Source organism: Microtus pennsylvanicus, chromosome 1 (assembly GCF_037038515.1).
Source record: "Microtus pennsylvanicus isolate mMicPen1 chromosome 1, mMicPen1.hap1, whole genome shotgun sequence".
In the NCBI taxonomy this organism is placed as follows: domain Eukaryota; kingdom Metazoa; phylum Chordata; class Mammalia; order Rodentia; family Cricetidae; genus Microtus; species Microtus pennsylvanicus.
This window is the reverse complement of record NC_134579.1, coordinates 11,939,850-11,955,339: the sequence shown is the minus strand read 5'-3', so window position 1 is coordinate 11,955,339 and position 15,490 is coordinate 11,939,850. Positions and strand designations below refer to the sequence as shown.

The 15,490-nt window shown below is 35.7% G+C and overlaps 1 protein-coding gene across 9 annotated transcripts in view; it reads right to left on the bottom strand.

Annotated features, from left to right (window-relative positions):
* The window catches only part of Robo1 (roundabout guidance receptor 1), a 1,008,387-nt gene that overhangs the window by 639,159 nt on the left and 353,738 nt on the right, over positions 1–15,490 (bottom strand). The window lies entirely within an intron of this gene.

Here is a 15,490-nt window from a genome sequence, read left to right as displayed (position 1 = left end):
GAGGTAAAGGTGTGAGCTACCACTGCCCAACATTTTTTTTTTTTACCCTCAATATTATTTGGTACTTTCTAATCAGCAAATTTTAGCCAAGATAAATTTTGGAATTATTTTCTTCTTCTCATACACTTTTGAGAGTATCAATATTTAGAGAATCATATTTATATATTATAATAATATATTACAACATGCATAATTCATATGTCATACACTGGGAATTATATACACATTTTTGATTTATTTAATGATGAGTTCAATTCAGCAAGAATTACAAAAGATGAAGACTTGATTTTCCCTTCTTGAAGGCAAAAACACTGTTTTTTCAGTGCAAGATAGATGAACTATAGTGATGTGTTTAAAGGAGTTCATGCAGACAATATCAGTAGTATATGGCCGGTGTAATTGACAACATATTTTGTTCAAACAATACTCAAGTAAAGCAGCTATAGATACAAATTCTCCGTCTACTATAAAAACCAAGGGTTCAGAGATCACAGCTCCTATACCAGCAACATAAATATTATCTTAAAACTTTTCAGCAAAGCAAGTATTTGGATCCAAAACTGTGTAAATCAGAAATTCCAGTGGTTGAACACAAAAAAATTAGGTAACCCCCATGCCTATTGCAATTTAAAACCATTTACTTCAGCTACAAAGAATGAGACATCGTATGTAGACTTAATACACTGTATTTCCAAGTTGGGCTTTAGGTTTGAGTGTTTTATTTTTTTTTTTTTTTAAGAAAATGGGCATAAGGAAAATTCTTCTTTGGCTTAAACCGTAATTTACTTTCAACAATAGGACTGCCAGCTCTTGCAGATGAGTATCAGGGAAGACAAAGAAGCTCTGGAAACTTGGGCATGATCTTAAAAACATGGCTTCCCTCAGACAAGATCCTCAAAGACAATGCATGCATAACAAATGCAGGATGCAAGAGAAAATACAGCTTAGCTGTGAGATTTTTAACAGATTGTACCTAAATAATCTAGAGAGTGAAGAACACAGAAGCAGTTGGATGGAAAATCATAGCTAAAGACCAGGACACCTACAACTTTCTCTCGTTTTATTATTGTCGAAAATATAAGTTCCAGATGAAAACTAGCTTTCCCATGTCTCTAGTCTGATAATATTTGTTTTATAGCCTCACAGAATATATGTGGGGTTTTGATCTTGGGATAGTCAATAGCTCTCTTCTATAGTTTTCTATCTTGCACCCCTTATCTGTGGAAACTGGGAACTCTTAAGACAACCAGGGTGAACTCTCCTAGTTTCATGTGAAGTCTCATATGTAAAATACCATTATTAACTAATAGAAGGGGAAAAAGAACATATATTTCAATAAGACACCATGAAAGTGATGAGCACTTTGTGATTTCTACATTAGCAATGAAGAGATAAGGACAAGGGAAGGTGAAATAGTCTCATCAAGAAGTGGCATAAGATGATGGAGTCATAAAAATGATTTTTCACCAGAAGGAATAAATAAAAAGTCCCAAGATTATTTATGAATATTTTAAAGAGAGAAAGAGAGAGAGGGAGTTTGAAAACATGGACTCCATTTCCAAAATACGGTTTGGACAAATTGTGCCTTGTTTCCACCCAGGAAGTGGCTCTCAGGAAGACTAGCATGGCAATATATTGATCAAAGAACAAAACACCCTAGTGTTTGGAATCCAAGGTGGTTTGGTTTGGGTAAAAGTGTAAATACAGGACAGAGAGTAACAAAAATGACTGCTTCACACTTGTGTACGTGTGTAAATCTAATGAAAATATCTGGAGCTTCAGGAAATTAAATGCACAGTCTTAACTATAACATTCTTCTTCCTATTTCATACAAAGGTAACTTTTACTTGAACATACAAAATTAGTCATTACATATTTTAAACATGACTTAGACTTAGAACTCTGAGTTCTAGTTCTTAGATCACTAATTATTCTAATTTACTAAATCCAATAGGATGCTTCAAATGATTTCATGTTTCTGAGAAAGGATATGAACCCTTTAAGTGAAACTATGGGAATGTATCAAAGCTTCTATTAAAATAAGTAAGTAAACAAATAAATAATGAGAAATAAATAAAAAAAATAAAAATTAAAGAGAAGGTAAAGAAACTTTTGACAAAGAGTATCTTCAAGGTAAATAAATCAGATAATGACATAAAGGAATCATCAAGCGCTGTAAACAATCAGTGGTGGTGGCACACACCTGTAATCCCAGCACATGTGAAGCGGAGGCAGGTGGATCTCAGTGAGTTCACAGCCAGCCTGGTCTAATCAAGTGAATTTCAGGATAGTCAGGACAGTTACACAGAGAAACTCTGTCTTGAAAAACCGAAAAATAAAAGAAAATGAATTAAAGAAAGAGAGAAAGAGATTTGTAAACATTTGAAGAGGAAAGCTAAAGGAAAAGAGAAATGTAGATACACAAGATAGCCCAGAGATGCTCCATTGGCTAAGATAACTTACTGTTTCGTGCCCAGCATTCATGGGAAGTGCGTATAAACCCTATTACTGTGGATCCCAAGGATGAAAAGTCTTTTGGACTCTGTAGCCACTTTCACTCCTATGCACATATTTCCTCACGGGAAAACACACACAGAACAGAAAAAAAAATCATATAACTAAAAAAAAATTAAAAGCATTGTGAAAGTTAATAAAAAAGAAAATTAATTTGAGATGTCAGTTTCACCAAGTTTTACTTATGGAGGACACTAAATATTTCTTCTATTGTAGGTAGACTGAAATTATTAAAATTTAAGTGACCTTTTGAATGACCACATGATTTCATGATACTATAATACTATATATACCACAATACTATATATGATATATTTATTAAGGCACATTCAGTAAAATGATTCTTTTATGTGGCTATCATGATGTAAGGAAAAAGACTTTTAGCTCTTATGTACTAGAGTTCATATCCCAGTACTTTCTTATTAATTAACCCTAAATACTTCTTCCTTTCTTAGTAAACAAATGGTCAAAGGGATCATTTATATACAATATGTAGCAAAGTAAATTGTCTACAACATATACAAACAGTATATAAGTATTTTTCTAAGATAATTCAATTAACCTAAGTATTTTAGGACTGTGTAACTTCATCTCCTGTGACCATGCAAGACTACCAGTACAGGGATTGGGATACCAACCTAGTCATATAACCTTTACCATACAGTCTGTCTGGCCTATGAGATGTGCTTGATTAGGGTGACACAGAGATTGTGGAGTGGCCAACCAATAACGGGTCCAGCCTGAGACCCATGGCACAAGAGTGAGCTCATCTCTGGCAATGCCTGGAGTTGTAGGATCCAGAGTGACGATAGCCCACATACATAGTATAGAACCAAACTCAACTGGACAAAAAATGTCAATGTAATGATGCCTCATGTAATTCTGTTATACTCATACATTGGTGTCCAGCCCAATAGTCATCGGAGAGGTTTCATCCAGCAACTGTTGGAAACAGATGCAGGGATTGACAGCAAAATATTACACCCAGTTCAGGGAAACCTACCGAAGAGAGGGAGGAAGGATTGTAGGTCTCATAGGGATCAAGGGCATCACAAGAAAACCCACAGAGTCAACTAACCTGGGTTCATAGAATATTACACAGTCTGAATTGACAGCCAGGGAGCTTGCATTGCACTGACTTAGGCACTCTGCATATATGAAGCTTGGTCTACTTATGGGACACCTAAGATTGGGACTGTCTCTGACTCTTTGGTGGTTTTTGGGACCCTATTCCATATACTGGGTTGCCTTGACAAGCTTCAATACCCAGGGAGGTGCTTAGTCTTACTACAACTTGTTATATCATATTTTAACAACCATGCAAAGCCTACCCCTTTCTCAATAGAAATGGGGAAGGAGAGGATGGAGGTAGGCAAAGGGGGAGGGTTGGGGGAGTGATTGAGAGAAGAAGAGGAAGGGGAATCTGTAGTCAGGATGTAAAATAAAAAAATAATAAATAAATAAACCCGAATATCAAGACTTGGTTGTCTTTGAAAATAAATCTTATGTATCTTATTATAAAACAAATTCTATACAAAGAAATAACTGAGATTTACTATAAAATGTGTATAAATATAAGGTGCAATGAAAATGTATAAACGTATTTTGGTGACTAAGTATTTATTGAAATTGGTAATACATATAAATTAATTTTAATGTATAGAAGACTTTATGAAATATATTTTGGGGAAAACATCAAGCATGAATACATATGAAGAGGTTGCATCTGTGGCCTGTTTGATTTTATTTAGACTTTGGTATAAAGTCTTATTTCTTTGACTTATTCTATTCAAACAATGCAAATAGGCACTCTGGCCATTAATCAACATTCTATAGCCAAAGAAGGATTTCTCGAAATAAATTTTAAAAATATGGCTGAGAACAGGAAAATATGTAATGATGTCTTCTATCCTGCAGGAATAAATCACCTTTTTCTGCTTTGTGTGTTTGTCAAGCAGTAAATTTCATAGTAAAAAGACAAGAGAGAAAGCAGGAGCTCCGTGATGCACCCTCTAGTCCTCATTAATTCACAGAGAAGGGCTCATTCTTTGGGAATGATTCATATGACATACCAAATCCCACAGACAAAATCTGCTTCTTCTCAATTCCTGCCAAAGGGTCACAATTGGAATAGCTCACCGCAGTGCATCGTGGGTCGGATCAAGCTTTCATTGCGCCTTGGACTATGATGATTTACGTGTTTTTAATAGTAAAAATAGGAGTCATGAAAAAGCGAGGGTTGCCGTTTGATAGTTCATATATAAATATGAGCTTTAAGACAAGTGCATTTAATTATAATTTTATAGAGCATAAAAATATGAATTATTGCTATTTGTGCAACCCAAACTAAAAGATACATTAGCTTACACTGTATACATTAGAGCGATCAGTATGAACAATTTTGATCAAAGGACTGTGTACGGGTTTTTCTCTTCAACAATCATCGCCTACATGAACCTACATAGGTCCCCTCTGTGACAAGCTCTAATTTATGTCATCTTTTGACAAATGGCAGTTGTGTTGAGAAATTTCCTAAGAAATCAACCTTGTTTTTCTCAGTTGTCATTCTAAGTTTAGGAACAATGTAAATGTTTGAAGTGAGGAACATTTAAAATCTGTTTTTGATAATTTTTTTGTTTTTGTTTTCAGAAAGTGCTAGTAGTACTTTGAATCCAACTGAAGTCCAGAAACTATGCAAAGTAGAGTTTAGAGTAACACTGCTGGAACCGTGATAAAATTACATGTGCACAAAGTCGGTCTAGAAATGAGGTTGGTTTGTATTCCCTGACCTTAAAGCATCCTGGGTTATGAATTTTTAGGCATAGAAAGAATTCTATAAGAAATATAATCACTTTACATCTGAGATGTTTTCCTCTCCTGCAGATGGTTTTATAAGTTCCAGCAGGATTCATTCTGTCAAGAATAGACCACTCCACATTACCTATCATACTTGAGGAATTATTCCTGGCATTTTCTCAAAAATCTTTTCTTGCTGGCTGATTTGTGTGAGGAGTAAAAATGTTTGTCTGTGCTTCCACATTTTATACATTGAAAAAAAAAAGATGAATAGTTGCTCTTGTGATTGGAATCAGAAATGTTCCCCACAGGCTGGTATACTTAGCTGTAACTATTTCCTCAACACTAAACATAAACCAAACTACTGCTGTGGCTGTGGTGACTTTAAAGGGTGGGGCTAACCTTTGGCACTCGGTCACTAGCTGTGGGTCTTTGAAGCTTGTAACACCCTCGTTCTGTTCTACGCGTTGACTTGTGAACAAGCTCCCTCTGATAGCACGAGATGTTCCCTCTACTTTGCTTTATTCACTTTGATGGAATAAAACCTCTTTGAAATTTGACCTCAAAAACATTTTTTTCTTCCCCGCAGTTAAGTCTTTCAGGTATTTTGGTCACAGCAGAAAATATCTCTCTCAGTTTTTTTCTTTTTCTTATCTATATCTTAACAATTTCTCAAGTTGGCTGGTAATAGAACCCACATTTTCTGGACTGAACTCCTGAAGGCTGTCAATATTGTGGAAATGAGGAGAGCCAAAGTCTAACTGCGGCTGTATTTTCTCTTGACAAGTAGGAGTGAGAAGGCATGAGTTGAGGCATTTCACCATCATTCTGGTTGGGAAACGCAATCTTCTCTAAAATAGAAATAGTGCCTTCTGGTGTGACAAAATGATGAGAGCCAGAAGATAGAGGAAAGGGCTGTGAAATGCTGTCTCTGGGCATGTCCCAGCAAATACAACATGATCACACAGTTACTGTGGCTGCTTTCAATCAGCCCACATGAGGATGGGCCTACCACCAGTCAGTTGTGGATCAGGAGGGCTTCATGAAGCCGAACTCCTCCGTACTGAATTATTGACTACTGATGGAATGGGGGCATCAGTCACATTCTTGAGTTGTATACCTGCTGGGGAGTCTACCAGACTCTGCTAGATAGTTCCAAATAGACGGGAACACAGGTGATCCAGATGAATTTCAGTGGCTCTCAGCAACTCTCCAGCCCTTGGCCCCAATGAGGATTGGGCAAGAGTTTCTAGAGGGAGATTAGAGGGCTGTGATTTACAGCACCATAAATGAATTTTAAATGCCTCTAAAACTGTCAAAGAAGAAATTAATAAAAGTTATAAAAATATATCAGCATGTAGAATTGTGATATGCAGAAAAATTTAAAACTTATATAATAGTGCTTTGAAAATATTAAGGTGTGCCATCAAAGTGTAATAAATATGTGTTGTTATTAACTATCATGATTCTACTGATTGTCCTTCTTTGTCGTTGTTATTTTTGTCTGATTAAGTTATATATAACAATAAAAAGTGCTTATAGCCCATTAGTTCAAATATACTGTATTATTACTATATCTGCATAATTTTAGTTAGTTGATATATGCCTGAAAAATTAGCATGATTAAATTGTTTTATATATTAGGGAATTTTTTTCTAACTCGTAAATTGAATTTCTCCTGCGTTGATCACTGTTCTCAATAATATTTGACCCTTGATATTTTTTAATATAGTAAATATGGTCACCCTAAATTAATCCAATTTTTCACAGATCTTGAAAGGATACTTTTTAGCTTTGTATGGAAACAAACAAACAAAAAGATCAACATAACTAAAGCCTTCCTGAATAATAAAAAAAATGCTCAAGGTATCTCCACTGTAATCTTAGACCCCAACATGATTACATGTAACTATGGACACCAGCCTTTTTTTTTAAGAAGCCATAAATACACATTGGAAATTAGGCAGCATCTCCAACAAATGGTCCTGGACAACCTGGATGGTTGCATGTAGAAGAATCCAAATAGACCCATATTTATCACCCTGCATGAATCTCAACTCCAAATAGATGAATGACCTCCACAAAAACCAGATACACTGAGCCTGACAGAAGAGAAAGTGAGAAATACTGTTGAATTCATTGGCAGATGAAAAGACTTATGAACAAGCATTAAAATCAACAATTAATAGATGAGAGCCCATTAATTTGAAAAGCTTCTATATGATAAAGGACACACAGAGACAAAGCGGTAGCCCACAGAATGGGGAAAAGATTTTCACCAACTGAATATCTAAGAGAACACTAAATTACAAAGTAAATACAGGTCTCAAAAACTAGATGTCAAGAAAGTAAATAACCCTATGAAAAAATAGTGCAGGTCTAAACTCAAAAGAGGGAACTCAAATGGCTGAGAAACATTTAAAGAAATGCCCAACATTTTTATTCATCTGCGGAATGCAAACTGAAGCTACTTTGAGATTTCATCTTACAACTGTCAGAATGACTAAGGTCAATAAAACAGGTGACAACTCATTCAGGCAAAGATGCAGAAAAAGGGCAGTATTCATCCATAGCTGGAGGTAGCACTAACTTTTACAGCTTCTGTGGAACTGGTGTGGCAGCTCGTCAGGAAGATATGAATCAATCTACGTCCATGATGTGGGATTCCCCTCTGTGTGTTGTGATTACCATTAACAAAAAAGAACTGTTTTGAGTCTATGGCAGGGAAGAACAGAACTAGGCAGTGAAAACTAGGCTGTATGCTGGGAGAAAGAGGGTGGAGTCAGAGAAATGGAGAGTTAGACATGCCACTTTAGCTGGTAAGCCACAGCCACATGAAGATATACAGATTAATAGAAATGGGTTAAATCAATATAAGAATTAGCCAATAAGAAGCTAGAGCTAATGAGCCAAGCAGTGATTTAATTAATACAGTTTTTGTGTGAGTATTTCAGGTCTAAGCTAGCTGGAAACCAACAAGTGGCCTTCTCTTACAGGTCCAGGTCCAGCTCTGACACTATCGGGCATATATCTAAAGGACACTTCGTCCTATCACAAGGACACTTCCCTGATTTTGTTTATTACTATTCATGCTAGCCAGAAATTAGAAACAAATTAGATGTCCCTTAACAAATGAATATATAAAGAAAATGTGATACATTTACACAATGGAACACAACTTAAATGTTAAAAAAAAAGAAAATTGTGAAATCCACAGGTAAATGGAAAAAGTAGAAAAAAATTCATCCTGAGTAAGGTAACCCAGACTCAGAAGAACAAATATGATATGAATTCAATTATGTTTATATATTAGCTGTTAAGTCAATTATAATCAAAGCAACAATAGAGCCACAGAGGCATTGAGTAAGGGACCAGTAGGGGAAAGATATATCTCCCTAGGAAGGGTAAATCGAATCAAGAGTTATATGGATGCGGCAGATTGGAATGGGAAGTTCAAGAAGGGAGGTAGAAAAAAGAGGAGGTGAGGGAGTTATTACAGTGTGAGACAGCTAAAATTAAGGACCATTTGAACACTAGTATGAAAACCTAATACAGTAGAGCTTCCTAAAATATATACATATATGAAGGTGAAGCTACATGAATAATGGAGACACAACTCCTACTGAACATCATTTGTCTCCAAAGTATCCAGTATTGGGATTGGGTTTCATCTTAATTGATTGACTGAGTTGTTGGACAAAGTGATCCCATGGAAACCAAAAACAAACAGACTGCTTTCAAGACCGTAGGTGGCTTACCACACACTGACAGGCAGGCTGCAGCACCTACATAACTCACTGAACATGGCGAAGTTGAGCTGGTGCCTACATAGCGTTTTCACCTCTGTGTGCTAACCTCATAAGGACAAGAAGACACTCCAAGCCATACACACCAAGCCAGTCACAAACTCCTTTGATTCACAATGGTGTCCTAACTGGAAGTTATGTTAGTACCACAAGGAAACAAAACTTGGGGGAGTGATCAACCAATATCTGACATGAGGCCCACTCAATGAGATTGAACCCACACGAAACACTGTTTGGGGGAGCAAGAACCTGAGACTAGGCAGCCCAGAGATCTAGGATCAAACCAATTACTGTGTCTTAAAACGACAACAATAATAACAAACAAAAAATCCACATTGCAATAGCAATGGAATGATGTGCCTTCCCAGACCATCACCAGTGAAGTTTCCTACTGCAGTAGTTGGAAACAAATACAGAGCTTGCTCACAGCCAGACATGATGCAGAGAGTGAGAGACCTTAGGACACCCAGTCCTAAACAGAATGTCTCTATCATTACCTCCCCTCATGGCTCAGGGACACCTGCAGAAGTGGAGGCAGAAAGAGTGAGAGGGAACAGATGACCCCAAGAAAACAAGACCCTCTAAGTCAACAGGATAGACACACCTGTGAACTCACAGAGCCTAGGCCGTATGCACGGAGTTTGCATGGGTCTGTACCAGATGGCATCCTAGAACTGAATGGAAAATCGGACAAGGATCTCCATCCTAATACAGAAGCCATCTCCAATTGATAACCACTTGCAAATGAAAAGTTTAGTTTTCTCCAAGGGACTCGCTCTTGCGAAATAAAGTACCCTCGGTGGTAGGATGAATAGTGTCCTATCAGGGCTTTCCTTTCCTATTTGTTTTAATGTAATCTTATTTATTTTTATTTTTAAGATATACATTTCTCTCTTTTTAACCTAAGATACCCTGCATATATATTATTCATATATATTATGGCTTCTAGTTCAGTGGGTTTTTGAGATTCCTGATGTGTGAACCAGTTGGTCTCTATGTATCCATTTTTTGTGTGTTTTGTGTGTTTTGTCCTACTCTATTGCTTTAGAGGTTTTTGTTTGTTCATTTGTTTGTTTTTTCATTTTTTTTTTTGAGACAGGGTTTCTCTGTAGCTTTGGAGCCTGTCCTGACACTCACTCTGTAGACCAGGCTCACCTAAAACATACAGAAATCCACCTGCCCAGGCCTCCTGAGTGCTGGGATTAATGGATAAGAGGTGTGTTCCACTACTGCCAGGCTAGAAACCTGTTTTCTAATAAGAGACAGAAAAGAAGTAGATCCTCATGGAAGGGGAGTAGGGGAGGTGTCAAGGAGGGAAACTTCATTTAGGATACATTATGTGAAAATAAAATATATTTCAATAAAAGGAAAAGAATAACGTTCTTAAATTTTCTCAGTTTCTTTTCTATGCATCAACGAAGAGAACATAGGCACATACAATATTTTTCTTTTGGTGGTTTCGGCATCAAGCCTACCCCTCGTGAATGCTCAGCACATCAGACCTGTTGCATGATTTACAATACTCTATCATCTTTCTGTATCAGGGGTTACTGAGCTAACTTTTCAAGGACTTTTTTTTTTCACACAGAATGTTTTTCCACAGTCTGTGAACATTCTAATGTAGTTTATATTTTCAAGTGGTTGATAGAAATTAAAAGCAGACTATTATGTTGTGAAACATGCAATGTTTATGAAATCAAAAACTTTTTATACATAGCTTGAATGAAAACTATTTCCATTGGCTTTTATTTATTTCTGTTATATTGACTACTCTTATGCTACAGTTGAAGATATGTCTATGAAACTATATATTCGAAATTATGGGCAGATAAGCCTAAAATATTTATTATCTGGCAATTAAAACCAAGCCTTGGGCTGTGGTCTAGACCCATGTAATCCTGATTTTATTAGAAATGTGCAGACAGGATGTCTTTGGAGATACGTGCAGTTTCTGGAACTACCTCATGGTACAGCAATTTGGTTGCGTTCTTAGTTTTGTTCTTCAGTAGCTGTACTTCTCAGGGAAACATTAGATGACTGTAGTCATTCATTTTTGGATTTAGAAAATGACGGACCTCTACAAAATGAGCCTTCTGTGCTTTAAAGTGTTTCAACTTCATATTCCTGAAGGTGTCCTGCATACTCCTGACATGCGCACATCTGATATAAATGGATAAGCAATAGCAAAAAGAACCAGACAGGCACAGCTCAGAGTCTTTCAAAACTTGAGGGGATTTTTGAGGACAAAAAAGATAAAAATAAATTCTAGCATTGATAATGCATCTGATATCCTTTAGCAAATGGTCAAAGCATTTTCAGAGTGCTTTGCTTGAAGGGAAAGACTTGAAATTTTGGTAAAGAAAAACTGAAAAATTAAAAAAAAATGAACTTTAGGAATACAAAAATATCAATCTAAATTTAATGAGGAATCAAAAACCAATAGCAACTTGATTTATTACAAATCTGATTTGAGTATTTTATAACTTTGAAAAATTATATATTTTCATACACCTGAGGTTGCAATCTAGGTGTATTTAAATTTTGCCTATTTTGATTTGAATCTCAAAAGCAGTTAAAATGGTTTCAGAAAGTATATGAAATAAAATATAAAAATAGAATTCCAGAATTTTAAAAAAATGGAAAAGGGAATCATTTCTCTGATGGCTAAGGATGTTGAGCATTTCCTTAAGTCTCTTTCAAAACAACTCTGAGATTCCATCTTACACTTGTAAGAATAGCTGAGATCAAAAACACTGATGACAGCTTATGCAGGAGAGGATGTGAGGTAAAGGAAACATTCCTGCATTGTTGGTGGGAATGCAATCTGGCACAGCACTATAGAAATCAGTATGCTGATTCTCAAAAAGTTAGGAAACAACCTTCCTCAAGACCCAGAAATACAACTTTTGGGTATATACCCAAAGAACATTCATTCATATCACAGGGACCTGTGCTCAACTATGTTCATAGCAGCACTGTTTGTCAAAGCCAGAACCTGGAAACAATCTAAATGCCCCTTTACTGAATTAACATATATATATATATATATATATATATATATATATATATATATATATATATATATATATATATAAATTAATATAATGGATAAAGAAGATGTGGTACATTTACACAATAGAGCACTACACAGTTGAAAAAAGATAATATCTTGAAGTTTGCAGGCAAGTGGATGGATCTAGAAAGCATCATAACGAATGAGGTAACCTAGACATAGAAAGAGAAATATTATATATACTTAATTATTAGTGGCTTTTAGATATAAGGTAAAGAAAATCAACCTACAGTTCACAATCCCAGTGAACCTAGACAACAATGAGGACCTTAAAAGAGACATTCATAGATCTAATCTATATGGGAAGTAGAAAAAGGCAAGATTTCCTGAGTAATTTTGAAGCCTGCGGATATGCGAAAGGATTGAACATTGGGAGGAGGAAGGGAGGGAAACGGATATAAATATATAGCTCAATAAAAACAATAAAAAAGGAAAAAGTAAAAATTTCGTGAAGTAGAATTAGAGTTTAAATGCAAAAAAAAATGAAAAACGGTTTATCTTTTATTGACTGTGTGACAATTTTAACATTTTAAGCTAATTCTCAAGATTTATTTTGTAAAAAGTGGTAACAAACATTTGAAGTCTGGTAGAAAGTATGCAATAGTGATTAGTATATATTAATTAATATAATTAAATATTATATATATATATATTTCCCAAAGTAGTTATGGCTTGTAAACATTATTTAAGTAATTTATGCCAAAAGACAACATAGATTTTCCATATGCCTGGAAAATACCTCTCTGTAGGAAAAACATTTGGAAATCTAAATAAACTCTTTAATGACAATGTGTTACATGTTTTCCCCTCTCCTCATTAAATTCATTGTCTCAGTAAACTTTGTTAGTGATAATGAAGGGTGTAACAGTCTCTGATATTGAGATTGTGGCTCTATTTGTATGCTGATCTAACTCCAGAAGAAGGAATTAGCACACAGGTTTAGACATGCACTAACATTTAAAAGCACAAGAGGAAGGCATTTTCTGCCAAGCTTGCCACAGAGTACCCGGTATTCACAATTACATGCTACATACAAAATGTATACAAATACAATTATTTATCAATTTTAAAAAATGAATTTTTTATTTAATATTTTGTTCATTTGTATGTGTGTGTGTGTGAGAGAGAGAGAGTGTTTGTGTGTTTGTGAGAGTGTGTGTTTGTGTGTGTGTGTGGAGAGAGAGAGAGAGAGAGAGAGAGAGAGAGAGAGAGAGAGAGAGAGAATGAATGAATGTATGTGGAGAAAGGGAGAACATCCAGGGATCAGTTTCTTCCTTCCACTCTATGTTCTGGAGGTTGAACTCAGATCATCAGGTTTGGGAGGTAAGCACCTTTACCCAATGAACCATCTTACTAGCCATATGTATAGGATTTTGAATACAACTGTCAGGTTTATTAAGGAGGGGACTATGTTTATAAATTTTTAAGTTAGTCACTGCTTGAACACAATGATGTAGGTGCGTCTTCTATCTATCTGTTGTTTTCATTGGTAAATTAATAAAGAAAACTGCTTGGCCTGATGGGTCAGAACATAGGTAGGTGGGGAAGACAGGACAGAATGCTGGGAGGAAGAAGGCAGTAAGGCAGATACTATCGCTCTCCTTTCCAATATGGACACAGTTAAGATCCTTCCCCGTAAGCCACCAGCTCGTGGTGCTACACTCATTAATAGAAATGTGTTAATCAAGATGTGAGAGTTAGCCAGTAAGAGGCTAGAGCTAATGGGCCAAGCAGTGTTTAAAAGAATACACTTTCCATGTAATTATTTTGAGTAAAGCTAGCCAGTGGCTGGGAACCTTCCTGGGCAGTGGGAAGCAGCCCGCAGCTACATCTACAACACAAAGAAAACAGTTTGTCCAAGCAAATCTGCACATGTGCCCCAGTCATGTGACCATGACTTCACATCGAAAGCATTTCTTTAGAATTGTTTACAGAAATTTTCCCCTTGATAATGTTGATACTACTATCTATGTCACTCTATAAATAACAAAATTACTTCCTTAACTCTGATGCCAAGAACACATTAAATGACTGTATTCAAAAATGATTTAGAAATTATTTCACTAATTTAGGCATTGTTCCCCTTTATTTCCAAGAATGATCATTTCATGCAATATTGTGAAAAGGTACTATTGGTAATATCACAATTTACACAATTTTGGACTTTTAAATGAGTGTATAAACACTTCCTGTTTATAGACATATACTAGTTTGATTATAAATGATGATATATTGGTGGACAATTCTAGGGTCTCATGAATGAATCATCTATAAATAAGAATACTTTGAGTTCTTTTCTTACTTGTATCCTTTTTATTTCTTTCCTTCTTTTTATTACTCTAAGATGTGGTTAAATGAGAATGAAGGAATAATTAAAATGTATGGTATACTTAGATAAATATACTCTGAGGAACTCAACACTATGTATAATGCATATAAATCTGTAAAATGGTGATCTACAGTTTAAATATCTGCATTTAGTCTATGACATTATGTACTTAACAATTTTGGCCGAGGCCGGTCATCACCATCAACAAAACAGAGAATAAAACAAGGTTACTAACATCTTATGGCTTATTTAATTTTTCATTATTCCTCTACTCAAGCTTTGATATTTTATTTTCCCTCCAGTTTCTATATTTCTGTCTGCTTTCTCTTCCTACATCTTAGCTCTGAATATCCTTCACATCTCTTCTTTGAATTTTTAAATTCAACTCAGTTGCTTATTTTCTCCTGTTTTAAGAGTTTAAATAACATTGAAATCCATGCACATTCTGTTTCTGATTTTTTTCAATTCTTCTTTCTTTTTCTTTACTTTTCTTGAGACATGTTTCACTGTGTATTCTTGTCTGGGCTAGAACTTGTTATATAGTCTAGACTGGGCCCCAGGATTAAAGGTCTGCACCACCACACCTGGGGAAATCACATTCTTAGGTAGAGTTGACAAACTGACATATCTGGATACCAGTGTCATCACATTCAAAATGAGAATTCTGACTTTTTTTTTGAAGCTTTTTACTTTTCTGTAAAAGGAGTTCAAATACACTGCTCAGGGCACTCACATCGAAATAAACCTTGGTGCATCATTTTCTCTTACTCACTCCACATATAATTTTCCAGTTCCATGGCAACTGCTTTTGATTAACCTCTCAAAATGATGTCCCCATTATTCTCACCTTTCCCACCAAGCTCTGCACTAGGCTGTCACTCTCCCTTCCTCCCTTTCTCCCTTCTCCCCTCCTTCCCTTCTTCCCTCCCTCCTCCTCCCTCTTTCTTTTCACATGATCCTTGCTATTCTTTT